General features: G+C 41.9%; 1 long non-coding RNA gene across 3 annotated transcripts in view; it reads right to left on the bottom strand.

The window, feature by feature from the left end:
• LOC136099233 (uncharacterized) overlaps window positions 1-26,522 on the bottom strand; it is a 72,595-nt gene that overhangs the window by 23,540 nt on the left and 22,533 nt on the right. For 2 of the 3 annotated variants that reach the window (XR_011738082.1, XR_011738083.1), the window contains exons 6-14: window positions 21,516-21,727; window positions 20,799-21,066; window positions 18,305-18,392; window positions 14,667-14,754; window positions 12,045-12,276; window positions 10,357-10,423; window positions 4,899-5,067; window positions 3,302-3,486; window positions 151-2,659 (exon numbers count right to left, since the gene is read on the bottom strand). This is a non-coding gene — a long non-coding RNA (uncharacterized lncRNA). The remainder of the gene's footprint in view (window positions 1-150; window positions 2,660-3,301; window positions 3,487-4,898; window positions 5,068-10,356; window positions 10,424-12,044; window positions 12,277-14,666; window positions 14,755-18,304; window positions 18,393-20,798; window positions 21,067-21,515; window positions 21,728-26,522) is intronic. The other variant, XR_010651057.2, reaches the window with a different exon arrangement.

Genomic DNA, 26,522 nt, shown 5'->3' with positions numbered 1-26,522 from the left:
CATATCCAGCAATCATGCCAGCACCAAGGTTTAAAAGCTGAGTTCTTAACAGCAGTACAAGGAACTCCTGAGGGACTTTCCACTTAAATCTTTAAGTAACTCCATCCTAGGAGTACTTTTGAAAGCCACTTTTAACCAGAAGGAACACACCTGCTTGGAAAGACGATGTCTGAAAGCCTGACAGAATCCATTTGAACACACTGTTATCCCAGCACAAAGTAGAAGCTTGAAAACAGCAGACGGGCCAATACTTCTGAGCCTTCCCTATGTATCTTCGCTCCGTCAAGATAGGCATCTGAGGAGAAATATATATGCCCTGAAGATGTAGTTCAAGAGCTCTTGGGATAATTGATTAAAATAGTCCTTGCGTGGAGGGTAAAAAGAGGTCACAGATTCTGTTTCTGAGCAGCAAGTACCCATTCATTAGCTTTCTTGGCAGGATCAAATCACAAATGTGTTGATGCCGTGTTTGATATCCACAGGAAAAGGAGCAATAAAAGAGAAAAAAGGAATGGGGATCAAAAGAAGGGCATGGCACGGAGATGTTGCAGAGTCTCTGCTGCTTCATACGAGAAGTCCTACAAGCCACAGTAGGTGCTTGGTGTCTGTTTATGTTAGTTTGAAATCAGTGGATCAGCATAACTGAAGATGCTTACCTCTGCCAGTGAGGTTTAATATTAATAGAGGTTCTTTAAATAACGGGCTTGCAAAGGTACAAGGTGTCTCAGTCCCCATGCCGTGGTAACTAGAGGCCAATGAAGGCAGTCAGTGCTGTCTTAGGTCTGGGACAACACGCTTTGCCTTTAAACCTCCTCCACCTGGCCAAGTAGCAGCGACAATTCCCTGTGCTACCTGAAAAAGTCCATAGCAGCTCTGGGTGGGGTCTCAGCTTTAAATATCCCTTGTTCTGGCATTCAAAGGCATGTTACAAGACAGTCTACATGTAGTGTAAGTGGAGCTTAGAGACAGAGCAGTCATGGGTCCTGTCATTCTCGGCTTTGGTGTGGGTGGATTCATGCCCCATTGACTTCTACTTTGAGGACGAGACTTTAAAACCCTGTCAACAGCAGAGAGTTCCCTAAAACCTTCCTGCCTTTGTTAGCACCAGCTCAGGTTCATGCAATCCTGCAAGCTGGAGGTGATCAGCCACCAGCAACGGATTTAACGCCATGGCAATTACACCTTGTAGATTAGATAGGGGCCTGATGACATAGTGCCTGTGGCAACCAGCAACCTGTGTCTTAAGAATGCTTGCAAGCCAGAAGAGATTTGCCTGTCCCACAGCATTATGTGCTCTCACATCTTATAGAATGATTAGTCACAGAACCTTTAATAAAATGAAAGGATTTTTGAAGACTCCTACTGTAAAAGCTACCTAAGGGAGAAGAAAACTATATCCAATGCCTCTGAAAATCTCATAGGAGAGGACTGCAGAAATATTTCTCTGAGCATGATAGTTTAAGAAAGAAATAAGTGAAAACATAGTGTAGAAACAGAAAGAAATTCTAGATATAATGTGCTGGGATGGAAAGAATTCTTAGGCCTCCTTCTTGTGTGAAAGTTCGTGCCTTTTCTCTGTGAACACATGCAGAATTGGCATTGCACAGCTCAGGTGCTGCCCTGCAGAGCAATGAGAAGAAATGCAAGAGAGAGGAAGGATAATTTCCTTTGGAAGAATAATTAGGATAATTTTTTGGTGCTCTAGCAATAGGTATTTCGGGGAGGGGTGGATTTGCTCTCACCTTGGTCTTAGCTGAAGGTGTGTTACTGTGCAGAGTACATTAAGAGTATGTAAGAAATCACAGTAACTCTGGAGCTGTGCAGTTTCTGCCCGCTGTGCTCAGCATGCATGTGTACGTATGTCTGGTGCATATATAAATCTTTGGCCTATCATACAGGACCTACAGGGGAAAAGCCTGTCTTAGAAAGCATAAAAAGACATATGTAATAAGAACAGATATACTCCTCCTCACCATGTTTGACTACATGAGGATCTTTCCAGCAGATGGCAACAGCAGACCAGTTTGTAGTGCAAGGCCAGTGTTTGCGAGCTGCAAAAAAGCTCTCTGTGCTGTGTTGTACCGAACGGACCTTCCCCACATCTGCACTTCCCCTGCCCGCTTACTACCCCAGGCACAGTTAATATAAAGTGCAGAAGAAATCAGCGCTGCAGATAACTGCAGTACAAACTCCGGAGCTCTTGTTTTTTGACCTCATTGTGTTTACAGACCTTAAAACATACCCTCTGCAGTCTAAAAATATGGCTCTCCCTGAATGAGCGTAACTTACCTTCTATATATCTCTTTGTAAAATTATAGTTCAAGGGGTGATTAGGTTGGGAACACAGATGAATCTAAATAATAAAAAATACAAAGCGTCTGACTGTGCAGAAAGTGTCTGCCATGTGCAGACGCTGGGTTCATGGACCAAACTTTTGACCACATTCCTGTCACTGCTTCTGAGCCACCTTAAACAGCTGCTTGTAGGAAGTGCTTGTTATTTCCTCAGAAAGGTGATTACCCTGCTTGAAACTGTAGACTCAGCTCTTGGCCTCTGGAGGAAGGAGTTTTGCCGTGGACAGCAGGTGCTGCAAATGTTGATATCCGTGGAATGATGAGGGAGACTCCGCCACCTCACTCCACCTCGCTCTGCCCAGGCCCTGGGGAAGATGTGGGAGTTACATTTAGTAATCATCACCCCTGCACCATTGTTTTTCCATCAAAATTACAAGAGCAGTATTGTTTTTAATAAATAGTAACGTTGTTTTGTCATTTGCAAAGTATAATGTGAATGAACCTTGAAGACACATAACACAAGATAAAGTTACAGCTGAAGGCTCCAGTCTTTTTCTCCAAAACTCAAGCAATATGTAGCTTTTCCCTCAAGCTGAAGTATAGGCCAGATTCAGGCAGTGAAAACGACCACTCAGGTGTAATACGAAGCTCGGGGACCACTGGAGAGGCTGTGAATGTCAATTGATATTCCTCAAAAATAAAAAAGTGGAAAGAATTAATTCATAATTAATCCCCTGAAGAAATCATAGATGGGATGGGGTGGGGGAGAAATGCCTGAGAGTCAAACCCATGCTCCAGTGGGACCTAAGCTAGTGATTTTGCAGTGTGGCTGTACACAATCCAGTTTTCACCGAAATCGGTGAGTGGTGGCCATCCCTGGGCAGGCGTCACATCAGCTGTGGCTCAGGAGGAGACCTGGCTGTAAGAAACGTCAAGCCCCTGTGGGTTTTTGTCCCCAACCCCATCTCAGTTCTCAGGAAAAGGGTGATATTGGTTGTCGTTATTACCGTGTTTGCTAGAGGGAAGAGCTGCTGCAATGCTCCGTCCTCTTCACTTGACCGATGCTCTCGGTTGTGTTGCAGATGAAAGACACAATTCAGCCGTGCTTCACTTCTCTATGTATTTTCTCTGCAGGGGGCTGCAGTGCTATTTTAACTCTCTTCTGCTCTCACATACTTCTACAAGAAAACATCTGGAAGAAAAAACAGTAGGTTGAAGAGCAAACTGCCTTCTAACTGCCTTAAGATCTTTTATCACTCATGGAAACTCATGACACACTCGCTGCGTTATCTTTTAGTTAACACTGTTTACAAATTATGGGAATAAACCCAAATCCAATGGAGAAAGTTTCCCTTTGCTCACATTTCAACACAGGCCAGAATTATCACCTCAGAAAGAACTTTCCTCCACCGCTGGTAGACGCAAAAGAAAAAAATCCAGCATATAAATGTCTGCCACACCACAGCACACAAACCCACTGCTTTTAATTAGTTAAGCTGAGGGCTTTTCAGTTGTTCTTTTGCTCTTCTAACGAGGAGGACTGTGAGGTGTCTTTGAACTGGCTACAGACTTGAAAGATTTAGTAAACAAGGATTCTTTACACCATTTCTGGTAAGAGCTTGTCCTGACAGATGCCTTCTTCCTCCTGAGGTTCAGACCACAGTTTGATCTTTTTCTTGTTTTTTTTTTCTTTACCCTCTGAAGCATTTCATAACATGATGGGCAAAGGCCCAGCAGTAATTAGACTGATTGAGTGTTGGAAGCGTAGACAGGAGAAATGGTTGGAAATCATTCTTGTTCTCAAAGCTGACACTAACAGCTCCTTCAGTCTCAATCAGTACAGCCTGCATTTTTGAGAGCTCCTGTCCAGCAGTCCTGGTGCACACAGACCTTGGGTCCTGCTAGAGCCTGGAGGCTGTTTGCTGAGATATCTACCCAAGCTGTGCTGCCTGTCACAACCCTCTGGGACAAATCAGCTGCTGCTGCTCCCATGTTGTGCCTACGGAATGAGGGAGGGAAGGAGAGGAGCACAGGTTAGCACGACAGCCGCCCACAGGCTGCCAGGTGTCCCTCATGGGTACTGGGGAGGAAACCTTCTCAAAAGTTTCCATCGTGATACACAAAACACTGAATACTTCCAAATCTGGCAGCGATAGCCTGGCATGGTGCCCTGGGTCATGTCTTACATAAAGAGCTATTTGTCTCCTGTGCAGTGCTCTTTATCCTACTTTTACAATGAATCACCAAAGCTACCTTAAATCATAACAGCCAGGCCTCTGCACTACTGTGTTCGCTCTTGCTTAGCTCAGGGACCCCCTCCTCCTCCTCAGGCTTCAGAAACTACAGAAACCCTCATATTTTCCTGATGGCTACCTACTTGCAGCCCTCTTCACATCAACTGGATGACCTGACAGGTTTGCTAATGCACATGGCATGGTGGCCAGGGACCTCCGAGAGGTATATGTTCTTTTTGAGAGACCAATATATGCCTGAGAAAAAAGCTGAGTGGTATTGCAGCTTTGAAGGTGCCAGACCATTATCTCGAAGGTTTGAAGGCCTTCTGATTATGTTGACCACACACTCATTAGCCTCTGGATAATTTACCTGCCGGTTAAGCTGGAGAGGACCATTCCCATGTGCGGGGGTTGGTTCAGTCTCCATCCATGCTGTGAGAAGGTGTTAATCTGGTCCTGGGTTGATACTGCTGGCCTGGTCAACAGGGGCTTGCACACATCCACCCATCAGCATGAACAGTCTTTGATGCTGTACCAGCCTGGAAGAGATTTGAGAAAGCCATTTAGGCTGTGTTAGCATTGCCACTGAAGCGTGGGCTTGAATCCTGAATTTTGACAGAGCAGTTCCACCCCGATTTTCTGCTAACAGCTGCACAGTCCTGCTTCTCTGCTGTTTCCCAAGGAGGAAGGCTGCAGATGTGTGTCCATCCATGGAGACCCAAGGGAGGGACTCTGGGGAGCCCTCAGTGCTGAGTCGAGGGGACCAAAGGATCTGATCCTAAATTTAAGGGGTGCTGTGTCCAGAGGACCAGTCAGGGTCAGGATTCAACATCCCCTCATGGGGAGAAGGTTCTGAATCCCTTCATTTACTGAGTTCCCTGAGATTTATCCTAAAGAATCTGGGTTACAGTCATCTGTGCTCCGCTTAAAGCTTGATGGAAGAGGTTCAGATGGCCAGTTGCTGTGAGCCTTCACTGGTGCAGACTAGAGTTTGCCAGGAAACTTTACAAGACAAAACATACATCCCAAAAGCCATTTTAAGTGATTCTGAACTTCAGAAAAGTTTGATTGCAAAAGTCAAAGGAAAACTAAAACATACAGACTGATGCAGAACTGCAAGGGACAGGAAAGGTGGATGCTAATATTGAAGTGTCTATTAAACTTCAGCTGTTTCTCAGCAATGTTATATTTCTTCTGGGAGAAGGAAATAAAACATACAGCCACTCAGTCCAAATGAAAGCTATACAGAGTAATTAAACTTGTATTTATCCACACAGATAACCAGCACAAAAATATCAGTGCCTCTTTTTTTTTCAACATCTATCTGATAAAGGCCTTTTGGCTGTAATATTGACATTTTTGTGACTATTACCTCATTGGAGACTTGCCTACACCAAAATATAAAAATGCTGATTTTTTAGCACCAAATCTTCTTTATGCAGCCACTGTTTTACTGCTATAGATTGGTGCATACTGGGCAGCATTTTTCATAGAGAGAAATCAAATAAGCTTTACCAGTACAAGAGCGCGCTCCAGCAGCAGAATTGCAGCTGCATTAACGCCAGCACTCGTGTAATTAGAGAGGTCAGGAATCAGGTAACACTACCAACATTTTTATTAGTGTCAGATAAAACAAAGTACATGCCTTTAAAAAGTTAAAGCTGCTGAAGTTAATGCATTGGGGTTTGCGGTGTTTTTTAATCTGGTTGCACCCTGTGCCAGGTACTGCATGAACACAGCAAACTGCGATTTTTGTCTGGAATCCATGAATATTCAGTTATGGGCAGCTTTAAGCACCAAACTCAATTGGGACACAGTACATGGCAGTATAATTTGTTGGAATAAACTGGTCTAGTGGAGAACAATATTGTGAAAGATTTTAAATGTTTGGGGAAAGAGCTGGCAAAGTCTGCAATCCATTTCACTCTTCCCATCATGAGGTAACCTATCGTCAAACACTGCCTTCTAAAACAAAATCTGGCAGATTTGAAGTTTACCACATTATGTCTCCCAATCTGCTTTCTTAGCCTTTCCTCTTCCTCAAATGTTGAGGCTGCATCGCATTTTCCCTACTATTCTGAGAAAACACAAGGCTTTGCTTTGCCAATACGCTCCTTACTTTTGGTTATTTTTAAATCTCTGCAAAAGCTCACACTTTCTTCTGTAGCCAATGCCTATTGTTTATGGAAGCAGTTCCAATTTACTTGCTAGAAGAAAAAGAAAATAAAAAATTAATCTACTGCCTCAAAAGCACTGCAAGTATTTGCATTGTTCTCCTGCATTGTTTTCCTTACAAAAAGGAATTCTTTGGAACCGCAGAGGCATTGAGTTTCCTTCACTCACTCTCTTTTCGCCACCCCCCTGCTCTCAAACAGTGGCTTTCAAGCGGTGACCTTTCTTTTTGTGGAGGCCAGCTCGTTATTTTGGGTTGGATTTCCCTGCCGATTGTTCTGCGTTTCCTCCCGCGCTGCCGGTCCCGGCGGGGTGACCACCCTGCGCTCATCACCCCACCGAGCACAAAGCCCGGGCGCACTCGGGTTGCTGCGTGTCGCCATGGGAAGAGTCAGACTTTCCGATCTTAAAATGCTGGTTGCTCGCAATAGCCACAAATTATAAAAAATCTGGCAAAAGCAGCCGTTAGCCACCTTGTACACGTAGTGTGTGACCATCTTTCAGATGCTAAGAAATGCAAGAGCAGCTTTTCTGGAATTGCTCTCAAAGAGCTTCATCGATGAGCATCATAGCAAGACCCACATAAAAGCCTGATCTTAACTTGGATGCCTGAACAGCTGATACACTTCTCTGCACCTCACCTGATGGGAATAAATACTTGTCATCAGGTGCGTGTTCTTTCTCTTAACAAGGCTTTTCATTAATATTACAAACCTTTTGGAAGGACATGCAGAATCCATCCCTTTTCGCACAGTAGCTGAGCTAGTTTGTGTCACTATAAAACGGTGAACCCACACACAAAAAGCAAAGGCATGAGACGCACATAGGCTTCAGTGCAAGTCTTGAAATTAGTCAAAACTTCTAAAATAATCCTTAAACAAATATCTCGACCACTTTAAACAGACAGGAGTAAAGTTCAGCCCCTCTATTTTTTTGAGAAAGCGAAGTGAAGTTGTAAAATACAGATTTACTGTGCTGAAGGAGCTCATCTTGAATTCTACATGCTGCCATGGAGCTTGGCAACAAATTCTGTCAAAAAATAAACTGGTACATCTCCAACACAACTTAGCCGCAAAACATGTACATCTTGATTCCTTGAGGACTGCTGCAGGCCTAGGAATCTGGAGCTCTGAGGAAACAGGCTTTATTTTAGAAGCAACATGTTCTGGTGCATTCATAAGAAAGTATTTTCAGAAATTTCAATTCACCAGGAATTTGCAAGCTACTCATTTCAGTCTGACTCAGGATGGAGCCCAACTGTGAAGAGACAAGGTTTCTTGTGAACTTGAAACCCTGCTTTTCAGCCAAAGCCTGTCAAGACCCTGCTCTCAACTCGTGTATACAAGGCTCAGAGATAATCAGTGGAGTCTTTGAAAGACTCGTTTCATTTTGAAGTCGTTTGTATTTCAGAGTTCAAACTGGGACAAATCACAGAATCACAGAATGTCAGGGATTGGAAGGGACCTCGGAAGCTCATCCGGTGCAATTCCCCTGCTGGAGCAGGAACACCCAGCTGAGGTTACACAGGAAGGTGTCCAGGTGGGTTTTGAATGTCTGCAGAGAAGGAGACTCCACAACCCCCTGGGCAGCCTGGGCCAGTGTCTGTCACCCTCACTGAGAAGAAGTTTCTTCTCAAATTTAAGTGGAACCTCTTGTGTTCCCGTTTGAACCCATTACCCCTTGTCCTATCACTGGTTGTCACCAAGAAGAGCCTGGCTCCATCCTCCTGACACTCACCCTTTAGATATCTGTAAACATTAAGGAGGTCACCCCTCAGTCTCCTCTTCTCCAAGCTCCAGAGCCCCAGCTCCCTCAGCCTTTCCTCACACGGGAGATGCTCCACTCCCTTCAGCATCTTTGTTGCCCTGCGCTGGACTCTCTCCAGCAGCGCATTCTTTCACCCGAAACATTTGTAAAATTTTTCACTTCTCTTTCTTTCCCAATAATAGTTTCCATCAGCCACTGACTGCAAGAAAAATTCCAGTGTCCAAATTTAAAAAAATGCCTGCAGATTTTTACATCCATTTTGTAATTTTGCAAGCTTCAGAAAACTGACAGAGCAGGTAAAAGAGAAACAAAGATGGTTCTAATACAATCTTTTAATTGCCTTGAACTTACTCCATGGGCATGTGAGGTGGGATGCTGAGAACCTGTGCTAGTCAAACTCTGAATGCACTTCGCTACCAGTACAAGTAAAGCTTTGAATAATTACAACATGGAAAAAAAGAGAAAATGAACCCTCCTGCTGAACACTCCAACCTTGGCAAATATCTACTGCGTTCCGAAACAGTGTGAGACAGAAGGAAGGTGACAAAAAAGAGAAAAAACAACATCTGAAATTTCAAAATGTTTTCTAAAAATTGAAACAAGACGAAAATTTAAATTTAAGGGAAATATTTTGCAGCGCTAAATACTTTTTATACAAAAGCCTATACTTTGCAAGATAAATGTTTAAGACACAAATGTTGGCCATCTGTAACTGCAGCAGTGAGCTAGGCAGCAAGATGGAAAAGGTGTCGTGGCAAATTGCCTTTCCCCCATCTCTCGAGCGCCGCATTTAAATGAGCTGGCCCGAGTCCCAGAGGCAGCAATTCCGTATTTGTGTTGTGAAAAATGCAAGGTGCTTGGCCTGAGAAAAGTGGCTTTCCAGCAGCACAGCCATACCGCCTCGTGTCCACACGAGCTGTTCCAGAACTACTTCAATAATATACTTGTCATCGCGTCTGGAGTGAAAAATTTCCTCCTCTCTATTTCTGCTTATAGACAAATCACTTTTTTTTGCTTCTTGCAAGTGACTTGGGCTACAAATGCAGAATATGCTACCTAGAAGTAAGACGGGAAATAAATATTTTTAAGTGGTTCTCATGCAGCTGTACACATGCTATTTGTATGTGCCTGAGTGTAGACAAATGCACACACATATCTTACGTTTACAGAATGTTTGTGTGTGTGTGTGTGTGTGTGTTCAGTGGCTCACTTTCAGTACACCTATATACTCTGATGCTCATTATATGAAAAATGTGTGTTTCTTATTTTTACAACTGTATGAAATCTCTGAAAACCTAAAAGCACCTGCCTCACTTCAGAGAGTGACATGAGACGTCTTCCCTGAACTTTTTTTATCTGGAAGTGTGTACACTCAAAATGTATGTAACACTGTTCATGTGGGACACTGTTATCCAAAAGAACTCCAAAGTTTATTCTAACTTATCTGAAAAAGTATTCACTTCCTTCTTCCATCCCTCCTCTAACCAATTCTTAACACATCTTCTCACCCTTTCATCGATCCCTCTCTCCCCAGCATACTTCTATTCATCTCACTAATGAGAGGTAGATTGATTTCTATCATTTCACTTGCGGTTGCCTTATTGATGTAGCGACTGTCTAGAGGGAGGACAATTACCATTTATTCAGCTGCAGGCTGAGTTGCAATGAAGTTGGGCTTATGCTGATTCATTTGGGTTGAACATCTCTCACCTTAATTGTAAGTATTTTTTTGTGAGCTAAAACTAAACTATGAACTGGTCAGAGCTTTAGGGCAACAGTAAGTTTGATCCTTGTTTTAAAGTGAATGACTGTCTTTTCAAAATTCAAGATCATCTGCTAAGTGATTACATACCTACACATGGCAAAAGATTAACACCTTCCATACATACCTTCCATCAATATATGCCTGGTCATTTCTGCTCGTCCACTTTAAGATGTGAGCTGTGAGAAATGCAGCTGTTGGATTATAGGAAAAGTTAAGAAAGTAATTTGGAGGGCACATATTTCCAGCAGTTCAAAGACTGTTCAAATGGTTTTAATACTGTTTCTTCTGTGTCTGCATTTTTTTTTAAGTTTTGTCTTTAGTGTCTTTCTCTTTTCCCAGGAGTACCCATTAAAGGAAGTTCAAGCAATCGTCAGGCTGTCTCCCGTTTGCCATGTTAGTTCAGCCTTACTTGAAGAGATGATATATTTGACAGATTTCAGCTTGGCTCTATCACTCTGCATTTCCCTCTTTTTTTCACTCTGTGCTTATGATTTGTGATGGGTAAATCTCAGAAGATTAGAAGTTTGGCTTGGAGAAGAAACTGTATGTTTGAAATTTACTTTTCGGTTTTAAGAGATCAGGGTCACAGCAACAAGAGAATCAATGATATGCCTCGAATTGGTGGGATGTGAATGACCAAAGACTTTGGCAAACTTTAGGAAGAGAAACAACTAACAACTGTGTTTCCCAGAAGCAACCAACATAGTTACAGTGCCCAAAAATTAAACAGGCCAAGGGGATTCATTGATTTTTCAGTAGCATCAGGAGAAATTAGAACTGAAGGCATCAGTGGATTTTTCTACTTTGGAGCAGGACTCACATGGTGTATCTCATATAAAACCTAAAGGCTTTACCCTTTGGATGCTCTGGCCAGGCATGGGGTAGAACTGGAGACTGTAGGGGCTATACAGTGTCCTTGCAGAAATGAAAATGTATATACCCTCCGAATGGACCAGGAGCTGTATGTATATTATCCTCTGGGCTGCAGAGTGCACTCTTAGCTCACCCTCCCTATGAGGCAGTGTTATTCTTAGTGTGGAAACCCTTAACTGTGATTCTTCACTGACATTTGGCACCGCTTTAAAATCAACTTTCCATAGAGATAGATCAACTCCAGAATTGGCCTTGACTGTGTTTTCTCACTGAGACAACAGACAGGAGATGAAAATCAAAGTTTAATCATTGCATGCTTTACCAAAGTAAAATACAATGCCTATCTGGGATGTAGCATCTCTCTTTGTATTTATCTACTGTATGCTTGCATATGACTGTGACAAGTACGCTCTTGCTCTGTTTTCAAATAGAATAGCATCACAGAAAATAGTTTTGATGAAAAAAACAAATATATCTACTTTGGTGTAATGTTTCACATTAGCTAAGAAAAAAAGACTACAGACAACAGAAAGGCCTGACTAAAACTAGGCTGGTTTCGATTTTTGAAATGTTGAAATTTTGTTTTGTCAGACAAATCCTCATCAGGACGCTCATGAGGGTTCCTGTGGGTTCTAAGCAGGAGACAAGCACTTTACAAGTGTTTGAGCTTTATACGTGCACTCCTGCAATGCGCAGGGTGTAAGAATTTGGGGGCAGGAGTAGGGTAGACATTACTGATACTGACCATGGGTATGTGGAGTGGTAAGCCAGCTACTACAGTTCTTGCACACAAAGAAAATAATGGCAAAAATGGGTTCTGAGCTCTTTTCTTCAAATGGGTGGTATGAGGCTTGGGGAACGAATGTTTGTGGAGCACTCAGACCCTGGTATGAAAAGGTGTCATAAAAGTTCAAAGTATTATTGTTATGGCATACTTACTCAGCAAGGCAGGGAAATATCAAAGGCTTTCTTCTCCCAGCTGGCTCACTCTTATCTGGAGGAACTGCTGGTGGGTGGTGATCGCTCTCAGGGACTGGTGATGACAGAGGAGTGAAGGCACCAGCCTCGCTCTTCAGAGCTGCTCTGGGCACCCTCAGCACCGGCCGGGGCCTCCGTTCCTCCTCGGTGCTTTTTGGTGCACACACACACACCCCTGTTCCCAGAGAAAAGCCTGAAATGAAAACAGAGAGCTCTGACACCTGGCTAATGGAGGCACTCAGGCAATGGCTTTCACTTCTGACTGGTACATTGGGAAATAATTGATACAAATTGCCTCAGACACTCAAGGCTGCTGGTCCTCCTTCCCACAGGCTATTTTTAGGTCCAATTAGGCAGATAAAATGACACCAGAATTATTTTTTTACACTCTAATGTTTAGCCTTGCTTTTTTTTTTTTTTTCCTTGTTTTAAATGCTTCTATCTAGACATATGGTAAAAATCTGAATTACAAAAAGCAGATAAAGCAATTTCCACTCCCTTACCCCCATTAGTAAGAGATGTTCAAGCACTGAGAGACTTGCTCACTGCAAAACCACTTATGGCCAATTGCAGGGGAATTTGCTCTCACCACCTTAAACCCAAAGCAAATAGCAGAATATGAAATAACACATATTCTTGGCATCAGGCTGCACAAGAGCTCCCCTGGGTCCACTGCAATGCAAAGGCTAGCAACCCACCCATCAGAAGAAGATAAAATACAATTAACTAATTCATTAGGTAAATATTTTGGGTGGGGAGATATGAATCGGCTTATCTCTATTATTGTTATCATTATTATTAGCTGCTGTTTGCAAAGACTGATTTTTTCAAAGCCTTCTTTCACATTAAGAAGCCCAAATCCCCATGCTAACTCCCACCCTAAATTTGATGTTGATTGCCTTTACAAGCTACTGGGGAACAAAAACAGGGAGAGGAGTACAACTGGTGAGATAGTTTTATTCACGGCTGTTATTACTAGAATTTATGGACAAGCCATTCCCATGCTATTTGAACATAATTCATCCACTTGTACCAAAGGCAGATCTATAAATGCTCTCCAGTAAAGCCCCTACCTGTGTAATGCTTTCTAAGATGAGCTGCTATTGTGATTGCAATGGAAAATGCAAAACCTGATGGCTGGCCCCTGTGGTTATTGCACTGCCACAACTCCTCCAAGATCTCAAACCTCCCCAATCCTTTGGAGCAGGTGAGTCACGACCTGTGCCTTCTGCAGCCAGGCTCACAGGCTCAGAGGCGGCGATCGGAAGGGTGAAATGTTGGCAGTGTCAAAGCCAAGGGAAGTTTTGCCACCGACTTCAGTGAGGGCAACGTTTTTGCCTTTGTAGTATAAGCCGATCAAAAGCTCTGCCTCATAATCACATTCCTGTGGCTTAACATGTAAGAGCATGTCGGCTGCGCGGTGGTGACTGCTCATGTGCAGATTTCTCAGCCTGCAGGACACGCCGGCAATGCCACTTGCTTTACCCGCAAGGGAAAAAGAGGTAAAGTGGTCTTCTTTTGCATTTTCCATGTGGAGGGCTTGTAGGATCAGCTATCCCAGCATGCCTGATGCACAGTAGCTTGGTTGCAATTGAGCCCTCAGTGACCTGGAGCCAATACTTGATGGTATCATAGATCATAGAATCATTGTGGTTGGAAGAGACCCTCAAGATCATTGAGTCCAACCATAACCTAATTCTGGCACTAACCCATGTCCTTAAGAACCTCATCTATACATCTTTTAAACACCTCCGGTGATGGTGACTCCACCACTTCCCTGGGCAGCCTGTTAGACGGCACTAAATTGGCACATGGTTATGAGACAGGGGATTGACAGTCTAAGTACACTATACTGGCCTTTAGATCTCTGCCTGTATTGAATTCTGCTTCGCAGTAAATCTTACCCTGATGTCTCTTTGTTTACTCCCAGCTGATGGTGCAGAGACCAAGCAACACAAAGATCTTGTGCCTGAAAAGAATTGACACACAGTATTTGTGAATGTTTTCAAAGACTTGAAGGAAACACCAGAAGCTAGTCTTTAGCAACAACTCTACCAAGATGATGAACCATCAGGGAAAGTGATAGGATAAGAGGAAATGGCCTCGAGTTGCACCAGGTGAGGTTTAGATTGGGTATCAGGAGAAATTTCTTCATGGAAAGGGTTGTCAGGCACTGGAACAGGCTGCCCAGGGAAGTGGTGGAGTCACCATCCCCTGGAGGGGTTTAAAAGACATGCAGATGAGGTCCTTGAGAACATGGTTTACTGCCAGAGTTAGGTTAATGGCCAGAGTTTATGAACTTGAGGATCTCTTCCAACCAAAATGATCCTATGATTCTAAATACTGAACTTCCAGGACAGCAAAAATGATACTCTCACAGGTACAACATTGAGGCAGGTTTGTTTTCTGCCCTTCTCTTCTGTAAAAGAGACAATGGATTCTCCAAAAACCCCAGCTCCAACAGCTCCATAAGAGGACATCACTACAAAGTCATTGCTTGAGCAACTGTGGACCAAACCCAGGTGTCATACCACTGAGAAGGGAGCTGAGGTTGAGCATAAGGAATACATAGCTGCACCTCACCTTGGGTTTTGGTGTCAGTTCAGATTCCGCACTAAAAGCTGAGTCTCACAGAGAAAAGTGACTTCCTTTCCATAGTGTTTGAAGAAGCCTTTGTAAGAACAGACAACAGAGGGGAGAGAAAAAAGGAAAAATTGCTGTAAACATCTGAAATGTTCAAACATGCGAGAAAGTATAAGCTTATCCATAATAGTATTGTGTTGACACTATGTATTTATGCATATGAACTTTCTTGACTTTTGAAGTAGAAATTACTCCATAGGAGCAAACACTTCGCTTCAGTCTCATTTTGCAATGCCCATAAACATACCAGAGATGAAAGGTACCTGGTTAAATTTGGGTAAAAATAGACGGGATTTTGAAAAGCAGTAAGAAATGCCTGGGAAAAGTGACCTACATATGGTCTCAATCATGGCAATGGATAACCCCCACATTACCCTTTAAAAGGTCATCTGATAAACATCAACATTAGGCTTTTCTCACAAACCCAACACCTAAAATTGCTTCAGGCTACTGTAATACGGCATGAGAAGTTAAATTAGAAGCATATATTTGGTAATAGCACCTCTGAGAGGGAGTCTTCCAAAGCCTGTGCCCCCATTAAAGGATTAGAAGACCAGCATACAGATCAGCAACTATACTCCATCCAAAAGGAAACAGAACAGGAGGCAAAAATACTCTTTCTGTTCTGATTAGCTGTTTTGATTGATGTAAATTTCTTAATTACTTTATTTTTCCCTTCTCTTACACTGCTGCAAGTGTAACACTGGGGAACACTATGAAGAATACTGCTGTGGAGTAGCACTCTCAGGCTTTCCTTCATCTCTCATGGATCTGGTGGTCGTCTTTCCAGAAAACATCTTGGTGAGGCACACAAAATAAAGCAGTCTCCATGGAGCCGATAGTCTAGAGTTCAATTGTTTTTAGGAGCATTCAGAATACAAGTTACAGACTTGGAGATAAAACCATTCAAGAATAAGAATGGGGTTGTTAGATATCTCTGGAAATCTGATAATTCTGCATGAAACAATGGAAGAGATATTACAAAAAAGCAGGGATAATTAGTCAGTACACTGAAAGCTCTAGTTTTTCTATTTGAGTATCTTTCCTTCTGGAAACAAATCCATTCAGTTTTCCTGAATGCTAATATTTTAAGGTTATCTGCCCCAAAGGCAGGCAAGAAATAGGGCTGATTGTCCAAGAAATAAGGCAATGGGCACATCCTAAGGATTGAAGACTGGCTGAAAAATTGGAGAGCTTAAGGAAGTTCTCTGTACCAAGGTCATTGATGAGCTTAGGAGACTTTTAAAGCGGAGATGAAACCCCATACCAAGTGTTTTTTATACTTTAGGTGTTATTTTTTCTTGCGCCTGAATCAAAGCTGGAGAAGTTCAGTGAATCTTTCCACTGATCTAAATAAAGTTCTGTATTATGCTAGCACTTGTAGGCTTTAAGAAAGGTAAAATGTAAGTAGAAATTTGCTCCCCTATTGATATTCCCTTGCAGCTAGGCAGAAAATTCCCTCCATATGTATTTTTATGGATCTTCCTATTTATTTCATCCCCACTTTATCTTTTCAGCTCCCACATCAGGAGACACAATTCCCTCAGCGCTGGCTCTACAGCTCTTGCCTGAGAACAGAAGATCAAGCTGTGCTCCTTCTCCTCCAGATTTCATTCCCATCATGGAGAATTTGGGGGGGGGATATAGGCTTAATTTCTGAGTCTGTTCAAGATGAGCGGGGCATGACAAAAGTGGTCTTGCTCTTCACAGACACAGTGGCTCTGAAATCCTAAATTACCTGTCTCTAAAGTCCTAAGTAATCCTCATGGGTTTTCTCTGCTGGAGTCATGAGAGGGGTAGAGTAGTTCAACTCAATTTTCTTCCACAGCTCCTGCTGAAGAGGAAACATTCCTGAACCCATTTCTCCCGGTGTCTGTGTCTTTGATGGGTTCTGCCCCCACGGACTCCTATCTGAAGAAGCAGGCTGCTGCGGCAGGAATCCAGAAGCTGTAGCTGTCAACTTGAGTCTTATTGGATACCAAAGGGGCTAATAAAAGAATAGGTGTTCGTTGTATTTCTGGCAGGGATGGTTGCTGAAAAGCCTAGAGAGAAAGATCCCGAGACACCTCAGCTCCTTGGTTCCGATGGATGTATTTCTAGTTGATCAATCTCTGTATCTTTGTGCCTGAACTAACTTCCCACTTCAGGCTTTTGACAGCTGGACAAAGCGGGGTTTGAGCCGTGCCTTGCTTTAAGTAAGTGTGGAGAGATGTTTTCAGTCTGACCTCACCAAATCAGTCCCTGGCTTGGGCCGTTTGCTGAGATCCAGGAAAGATTTTCCCACTGAATTGCAAGTGGGAAAAACTAATTCTATCCACAGTGATTTGATGAAGCATCGAAGTGACAAGCATTTTGGGAGATATGAATCTACTCCATGATCTGCAGAGCCTCTAGTTTCATAAAGCATAAGAATACACATACACATGTTGATTTGGTGGTGGTAGAAGTAGTTAAAAGCCAATTATAAAGTATAATTTTGACAGAGACAAAAAGAATATTTTTAACCACACTGTGGCTGTGTTCATTATTAACCTATATTAAAGAGATAAGATTTGGCACAAGCAAATGTGGGATTTGTTTGGCTTTTTGTTCTTAAGTTCACATATTTTGTTAAAGTACATCAGATAATGAGATGTAAAAGCATACATACAGATATAACAAGGAGCAAAACAGCATAGAAGCAATGAACAGAATATAAATGCGTAATAGCAGATAGCAAAAGCAAGTCTTCCACATACTGCATTTAAACACTTCCATGTATTTTCCCCTCTACTTACTTACTCTTGTTCTTGAAACAATTAAAAACAATTCAAATCAATAGCAAAACTGGCATACGGGATTTTACCCTGAATCCCCATGCTGTATAGCAATATTTCCACTCCCACACTTGCTGTCCTGCTTCTGTTTCTTATTAGTCGTTGCTGTGCTAGATGATTATAGTGTCACTGGGCTTTATAAGATGACTTTTGAGACATGGGGTTGTTTCATTCCATACATTACTTTGAACATTTTTACTTTAATCACCAGTGTGGTCCTGAGAAAGTATTCAGCATGTCACATCTTAATGGCAAATTCACTAGCCAGTGCTTCTTAGAGACAATACTGAGCTTTAACATATCACAGAGAATTTCTGTTCTGCTTTTAAAATATCTAATGCTCCATGATTTGCCTGTTAATGCTAATGAGATACTCAGGCCTCTACCACATGTACCAACTTCTGCCAGTGCTAGAGAGATGTGTCCTCCTCCTCCCCATTTTGGATGGCATTGCTCTGGGGGAGATGCCCAGGTGACACAGGATGATGCTGTGATCACTGCTATTTTGGTCCATGCATTAAGGGACTTAAGGAGCTGAAAAGCATAAGCTGGGAAAACACAGGCATTGTTATCCTGTCAGCTGCTCACAGGCTTGAACCTGTGGCCTTTCTCCACAGAAGTAGAAAAGGAATAGATGACAGCAAAACATGCTTAGAGGCTTGCCCAAATTCCTTTCTCATCTGGCAATAGCCAACATTTGGGACTAGAACGGTGCGAGTATTAGCCAGGACCATGCAGCGGGCAAGCAGCCATATGCCCTACCTTATCCTTGTGCTGCTCGGTACCAGTCTGGCTCCACAACTCTGTATTTACTGGTAATGTTCAATCAGGCACGATTGCAAAAATGAGCCTGGAATGAGTAAGAAAAAAACAAGTTGTCAAATACTGAGTTTAGAGAACTTAGCAAAACATGTAAATTAATTATGGTATTGATATCCTGACACATTGCTCAGCCAGGAGACTGGAAATGAAAAAAAGTCTATTGATCAAATAAATTCATTTTTAAATGTGAAAGTGGTTTTTAATAGATTAATAGCCCCTTATACTGAATCCAGTTTTGTTCTCCTAGGCAAATCCTCAACTTAGACATACACTGAAATTTCTCCACCTAAGCCAGTCAAGCCTTTCTGTTTTACACAGGGGGAGGCTGTGACCCCCAATTTCAACAACCACACTGTGTGTCAAAGGCCGGGAATCCTGGGTAAATTCACAGAACTCAGTTCCCAAACTCCGTTCTGGCATATTAAACAGCAACATGTTCAAACAAAACAGCATAAGAGAAAAGCAAAAGCTACTCTCGTTGGTTGAGCACACCCTTAAATGCGTTTCTACCAGCTTTTGTGAGCAGCCTTTTCCAACACAAGCCTCCTTTGGCTCCCAGAGAATTGGATATTTCATACTGATATAAGAAGCCTGCTGCCACAAAGAGCCTTTTTTTTTGCCAGATTTCTGTTAAACTAGCACGAAACAACAGCCATTACTGTGACTTCCCATTACAGTAGATAACCAAGAATAATATTCAGTAGCTGGAAATGTGGGCTCAAAAGATGCGGGTTCCACACAGCGCTCTGCCATTGACCTCCCGCACAACACTGGGCAAGTCCCTTCACGCTGCCTCTTAAGAGTTTCCACAGCTGTATAATGGAGATGATGATACCAACCTCTTTTGTTAAGTGCTTTGAGACCTACTGTGAGAAAAAGGCTGTCAACTCCCAAAATATTTCCTCAATAACTAATTGCAATGATGATAATACATGAAGTGTGTCACAAAAAAAAGTCATTTAAAAGCTCGGTGCACTTCAAGTTACGAAACATCAGTGAACTGGAAGCTCGATTCTGTTTTCCTTCTCTTCTAATAAAATTTCTGAGATGACTTTCTGAAGTCAGGACAATTGAAAATGGGATTACTAATGACATCTCACTCATTTCTAACTGGAAAGATTAATCATGGGAGCCAGATTTTTTTTTCCTGGCCCTTGGCCAACTTATTCTATGTGGTCAGACATTAATAGGATGTATTAGTGGGAATAACTCAGCAATATCAATTCTGTCTGAAACAGACAAGACAAAATCAGTCCCTTTGCTCTTTCTGAGCTCGATTCTTCTGCTCACTCGATACTTTCAAACAGGGAGCAGGCTGACCCCAAATCCAACATGTTGTATTTATTCCTGCTGGAGCCACTTTTCCTACCTGATGACTTAAAACCAGGGAGTGGGTCTGTCTGAGACGTTGTTGGATGACTTGCTCAGACATCAGGTGGGAGAGAAGGTGATTGTGCAAGGGGATTCTTCGCAGCCTTGAGTTATTGGAATAAACACACAAACCTGGACTGTTCTCCATCACAGATTTGTGTGTAATTTGGCTACACGGAGGGTGGTTTTCAGCATGCTTTTACATGTGGTTTGGCGATGTGGAGTCTGTTTCACAGCTTGCTTTTACATGTGGTTTGGCTGCAGCGAGGCTGATTTACTGAGAGTTTTTACATGGAGCTTGGCTATGCTAATACTAGGGCCTGTAAGTTTGGGATTTTACTACCCCTGTACCAAGACAATGCAGGTCATAGCGCTGAACAACTTAGATAAAGTGAGAAGTCAAAAACCAGCCTGGCACCATTCCCTGTAGCACCATAATAAAATACTCAAGCACTATTATGCCCCAGCCTCCTCCATCAAGACCAGAGAGCTGCTGATTTGAAGTCGTATATTTTCTGTGGCAAATGCAGGGGATTAGATATAAATCCTTACCTCAATTTCAGAGGTGGGATCCAAATGGCTTCTAGCCATGTCTGCTGCTCTACCTTTGTGTGGGTTTAATGTATAGTCAATAATATATTACAAAGAGAATGTGAATTATTAAACCTTTTCTTAACCAGCCCAAATCACCAAATAGAGCTATCTACAACCAATAATTTCCCCGGGCAGTTTCAGTTGCATAAATTTTACAGTGACAAAACTAATATGAGAAGCACTATTTTTCCCAACTAAGCCATAACAGTCTCACAGAAATTGTTACTCTCAACCTACACAAAACACGCTGGCAAACTTTAATGACTCACTCTGAAGTATAACGTGGAAGTGTTACTTTGATGCAAAGATTCATCGTGGTTTTTTATTTAACATTAGCTCCTTCTGAGGCTTTTATCTACAGATTGATCCATGCTAGCTGTAACAACCTTTGTCTGTATAATGTTAAGTAGGTTAATTCCTTTCAGAGAAACAGAATTATTCACCAGTTTTTCAGTCTGGCTCTTCTCACCTCTAGAACAGAGCTGTGCATCCCTGGTTTTCATTGCCTGGATCAAGTTTCCCATCATCAGCAATTTTCTTATTCTATGCTTCATATGCAAGACCAAACAAAAACCTTCCAGATTTCCAGTCACATATCTCCTGGTACTGTTCTGATGGTGGTTTTCCTTCCTTTTATATGCAGTAACTTAGATTTATATGTACACAGGTTTTACACCAATTGTCTCATAACTCGTCTTTGTTTTTCCTTGTCAGCTCCTGAAGGAGGGAAGATAAGTCTGGGAAGAAAGGTAAATGGGGAATTACAGGTAAAGTGAATTCTTTTCCAAGAATCCACCTAAAGAGACAGGTATCATTTCAAGATGCTATTGTACGACTTCTCAACTTAACAGGGCATTAAGTGTCACTTAAAACTTTTAATCACATACCAGGGGCTGAGCTGCAAAAAAAGACCAACAAGCAGAATACAGTAAAGAAAGTACAGTAAACATTACTAAATGTGCAAGTTGTCTAGAAATAAACACGCTCAGCAGATTAATTAAAAAGGGCAGAACAAACCTTTTCACCTTTGCTCGGTTCTTGAAACAGTAATCTGGGTGAGTCACAATATGAAACAAATATTTTATCTGTGAAAAGGGAAAGGAAACACCCCACCCACTAATGCTTTGATAGAAAGAGAGCATTTCATATTAGCAGTTTTTAAACGGTCGTCTGTGTTAGCTCTTACCAATTTCTGCTCTTTGGTAAGTGTTCTGCTTTTGGTTGCACTGCTGTGAGCTGGATGAGAGCTGCAGCTTTCAAAGAAGTTACGTGATTGAGCACGGAGGCTTCTGGGTGACACAATATTTTGCCTTTTGTGTTTTCCTTCAGTACAGCACGTTTGCTGTCATCTCCCTTTCCCAAGTTCAGGGTTGGTTTGCAAAATTTCCTCTTCCAGAACTGGATGACAGATGATAAAAACAAACAAACAAAAAATTAGAGTAGGGTCTCGCTTTATTGTTGATTGGTTAGGTTTAAAACAACAGCAGCAAATCCCACAACCAACCAAACCAACCAAATGAAAACAACCCACACAACAAACTTTCATTGTGAATTACATCAAATACAGTTTTTGATGATCTGAAACCAAGAGGCACACATATTTAAAACTCAGCCATCTTGATTTGATTAGTATTTGTAGAATGTTTCACAATTTGAGTACAATTGTCATAAACAGATGCAACGCCATAAGAACTCAAAATGGAAAGTATTTCTTGAAATTACAACATGCCATTATTAGAAGAGATGCACTTGAGATCACTTTTCTTTCCAAATGTATTTTGTTCAGTAGAGTTCATGACTTACTGTGCAACGATGGGATACTGGAATCTAACAGCTTTAACCACGTCTCATTTATCTCTGTAATCACGCTGTAAACAGCCCATTTGAAGACACACAGGTCATCACATGCACTTATAAAACAGAGCAACGAATACTGGCAAGGGAACCTGCAGAGTCTTCTCTTAGGCCAAATTCCTATTTAAGCCTCTGAAGATAAGAGCCAAATTAAGCTATTTCTCACGTTAAAAAGTGGCACATGGCACCACTGGAAGTAGAAAGGTGAAATATTACTTGGGGTGTCAAACCAAAAACTAGTGCTTTTCAAACCCTCCCACGTGTTGGCCAAAACAAACTCCGGTTTCTTTACCACTGTTATCATATCAGTTTATATCACAGTCCAAGATCTGAAGTGCAAGGATTTGTTTTCAAATTAACCACATTTTGCATGTATTTGATCTGAAATTTTTACTGCCACTCACCACCCCATTTATTGGATCCCTTGGGATAGATCTGGAAATTGTAAGATTTCAAATTCAATAGCTTGGGAGTCCTCTCCCAGAATTTAGGACTTCTCATTTTCAGGTTTCTCTCTCAAATAAGGAAAACCAGAAGCCTTTTTAATTTGTTTGGTGACAAAAGTTAATATTTGCCCCTCAAAAGCACGATTCTCATCTACACTTGCAGGAAAAGTGCTGGTAGTCACAAGTTTGCGATACAGTCTGAGGAGCTGCCAAAAACGTGGGCAAAGCTGCTTCAGCTTCACACATTTTGTGAGTTCTGGTGTTTCCCTGGAGGTTTTCAGAGATAATGAATAAAAACATGGGTTAGTGTCCTCAAAAGCAATATGACCTCACATGGAGTTGTCAACACCCTGCATCTTTAGGCTCCCACCAGACAGGGGGTAAAAATACCTTCAAAACCAGTAGGCCATGATCTTACCCATGGTATATCCATGCCAGTATTTCTGTTTCTAGTAACACCAGGTAGCCGGGGGATGCGCAGAATGCACAGGATGCACTATGCACAGAATAACACTATATAAATGCCTGGCAGGTACGCGGCATGAACAGCTTTTCCCTCAAGAAGTCAGTGCTGAGCTTTGTTCTCGCAAGGCTGGTTCCCATCCATCCAGCTGAGCTGTGCTGGGGTGGCAGATTCCACGACACCACCAGTTGGGGCTCCCTGAATTAATTAAATTAATTTAAAGAAATTAAATTATTCTTTGTGGCAGCCCTCCCTCCCCATCACAACATCACCTGCACAGCCACATAGGCAGCTGCTGGGAAAATGCTCTAATAACACACATTGATCACCAGCATTTCTGGTGAGGGCAGATATAGGCAGCTATATATTATAAATAAGGCATTGGCAAGTTATGCTCTCTCCTGTATCCACTGCGAGCACACACCTCCGCAGAAGTGCTCGGGCAGTACTAGAACACAGATATTTCCAGACATCTCAATAGAAGGTAAGGTGAAGAAAAGTAGGAAGTTTTGAGAATACTGTAATGAAGAAAAATGATCTCCTTCTACTAGTAATTCTCGTCTCTTTTCCTTTCTTTTCTTTATTCAACAGATTAAAAGGTAGCTGAATGACTACTGGAAAACTACCTCCTCCACTTAATGGCATCACGAAGGACCTCAGGTTGGTATCGGGGTTCCACCATTCCCCATCTTTGCTAGCAAAGGACACAAGAAACAGCGGAAACACAGGCAATGCTGAATGTCTCAAGACAAAGAAAGGTAAAAGAAGGAGAGGATGAAGAGCAAACTCCACATAGATATAGTTTTAGATGCATGTAATCACCCTGGGAGAATGGATACCGCCAGCCCCCCAACAGTAATATATGAGGTTAACGCATTTTCCACCCACTGCTGCAATTAATAAAGGCTGCTGCTAGATAGAGGGGCTGAGCTCTCTGCCACGGCATCTCTCCAGGCAGTCATTGCTCTACGAACAACAAATCTTATCCAGTCAGGGTGAGCCACTCATGGAAGTTTGCCAGAGGCATAAAATGAGTATGCTTTCCTCTCTTTTTGCCCAAATAACCCTTCTGCCAAGCACAATGTCTCTACACATTCACATACAAATATATATTGCTGCTAATATAATGTATAATTGAATTTCAGTAACCTAACATCCCCAGCATCAGAAAAGCAGTTAAACATTAACTAGTGTTTTGCATCTACTGCTCAGCATGCTGTGAAGATGCTGAGTTCCATGAGATTAAAAAAAACCCCACATCAGTAGGTGAACTCAAAATTTAAAAAGTTTACCTATTATTTTTCTTCTCATGGGTGACTTCTGACTCAGTCTATATGGAAATTACTTCTTTCCTAAGTGCTAAACTCTGCACTGGACCCTGCTGATGGATGACTGAAGGAATATGTCGTCTCTCACTGTTCCTTTGCCTACGGATCTTGATTTTGGTCCCAGGGCTACTCATGTTGAAAGTAAGTTCTTCACATTTCTCAGAACTGTTTCAGAATGAAGGCGGCATTAAAAGCGGATGCCTCTGTCTATAGGGGTGATTAGTCCAGAGAAGTTCCTAAATTATAACCAGGAGAAGAAAGAGTTTGCCACCAAATAATATAAAGTGTTAAGTATTTGAATAAAGGAATCAAGGTAGGAGAACAAATTCTGGAGATTCCAGAATAATAATTCATTTGTTGCTGGGGATAAAGCACATCAAAGGTGCCCATATCTGTAAATTTGACTAATGTTTCTAAAACTCTCCAGAAAGAATCTAGGCATCATCCTAATTTCATTTTTATTAAACAAATATGGACTCAGGGACTGCAGAGTTGTAAGGACTGAGTAGGATCCAAGCTGTTCTACATATAAATGCCAAAACAAGGCTACTGAGCTAGAGACAATCACAGACTCTGCCCTTTCCCCTGCTATCTCCAGACTCATGAGCACTATAAATTAGCAGTTAATGCAATTGTTACTCAAGACTGCAACACCTGGAAAACATGCAATGTGCCACTGATCAGAATTTCCAAATGAGAGGATGTACCGTGGTTTTATAACCAAAGAAATGTCACAGGTTCTCTTGCAATGCAGAAGAAAATCCCACTTATCCAATTTGCTTGCAAACCACCCTGTTTCTGGAACTGGAATGTTATTTACTTGAACAGTTACAGAGCGTTGTTAGTGTTCCTGACATACAAATTGATTAGAACCAAATTATTTCTTTCCTGTGTTTTCCTCCTTCTCTAGGTTTCCTTTTTTTCCCTTGATATTTAACAGCAACCATTACTCCATTATAAACATTTTCATTGACACTTAAGCCTCAGTGCTGCAATCTGTATAGGCAACGATCTACAGAGAGAAAAACCCTGTACACGCAGAAACACTAGGACCTGCCTAACCCAAATGTAAAACTCCTGAGGCAAAGGAAAGAGGGATACGAGGTGAAAAGACTCTCTATGGCAGTAGAAAATTCAGGTCTCACATCTGCCTTGGTTCCCCTCTGAGAGGGCTTACAGTAAGAACGATTTAACAGTTTGTCATCCTCATGTCTTATCTAGTCTCTCGTGTCAGAAATTCAGGAGCATTAATAGAGAGTTTGATAGCTGAAGAAAACATCTTTCCCAGGATTTATGCTCGTGCACATTCAAATGAGAACGCTGAACACAATCCATGTTTGAGGCGAAGAGAAAAATGTAAGTGCTTTAAATCAAAGCACGGAATGGTTGTGCTTTGATTTGAAATTCACATATAAATAGATTTTTAATTTGTGAAAGCCCCAGACAAGACGCAACATGACCCTCCACGAAATTGTTCCTAGGCTTCGGTGGTGAAGTCCTGATTACCATGGCTCCCATGCTGCATCCAATTTCAGTGCAATTTTGAGTGCGGTCTTCCAACAAAATCATCATCTCAGCATGTTATCCTGGAAATACAGCTTAATATATCACAGTCAGTGCTGAGATTAAAAAGAGGGGAAAAGGGGAAAACTTCTCACCAACTTGTAACCAGTAGCCCTTGAAAACGAAATATTCTTGCTAAAATCTCACCAGTTTTTCTCCTGTGAGCATACTATATTGAGTCTTGTAGACAACTGAGTCATTATCTCAAATAGACCAAACAGTTGCATAAAATTTGGTTTAAATTCTGAAGAGGTAAATAAAATGGCTGGTTTTTTATTAGCCATACAACAAAAAGAGCAGATTTCTCAGATGGATTACCTACTGTTCTCACTCAGCAATATAGTCCTAATATATCATTCTTGCTTACTGCTTATATTTAATTCAAACAATTAATTCATTTGATCACGGATTGGTTGTTAATCATGCACATAATCTCTATGTGGAGAAGCATCTTCTGAAACAGATTCAGCTTTACCTGGAAAAGTGTACTTTTTTTTCCCCCTCCCCTCACAAGAAGCAGCATAGTCCAAGTAACTTTT

Source organism: Patagioenas fasciata, chromosome 3 (assembly GCF_037038585.1).
Source record: "Patagioenas fasciata isolate bPatFas1 chromosome 3, bPatFas1.hap1, whole genome shotgun sequence".
Taxonomy (NCBI): domain Eukaryota; kingdom Metazoa; phylum Chordata; class Aves; order Columbiformes; family Columbidae; genus Patagioenas; species Patagioenas fasciata.
Note: the sequence above shows the minus strand (reverse complement) of the source record. Positions and strands in the feature narration are given on the sequence as shown.